This window comes from Tupaia chinensis, unplaced genomic scaffold (assembly GCF_000334495.1).
Source record: "Tupaia chinensis unplaced genomic scaffold, TupChi_1.0 Scaffold000527_1, whole genome shotgun sequence".
Classification (NCBI taxonomy): Eukaryota; Metazoa; Chordata; class Mammalia; order Scandentia; family Tupaiidae; genus Tupaia; species Tupaia belangeri.
The window spans coordinates 2,952,727-2,953,053 of record NW_006160040.1 but is presented as its reverse complement, the minus strand read 5'-3'; positions in this window follow the sequence as shown (position 1 = coordinate 2,953,053).

Below are 327 nucleotides of genomic sequence, written 5' to 3'. Positions count from 1 at the left end.
AAGAGGAAGTCCCTGTGTATGGTTGGAGGTCACTACCAGTGTGGACTGACCACTCTCTGATCTGCAGGCTGCTCCCATTCAGGGACTCTTGCTGATTTGTAGGAGTAAGTGTCATTGTGAGGGTGAAAAGTGTGTTTGTGTGTGTGTGTTTTTCTTTTCAATAGCTCTCATTTTCCTATATCCCAGTGGGGATTTTGCCCACAAGGGGACATTTGGCAGTGATTGGAGATGTATCTGGTTGTCACAACTTGGAGAGGGGTACTTACTGTTGCCATCTAGTAGGTAGTTAGGGATTATAAACATCCTGCAACATTCAGGACCCCCCCC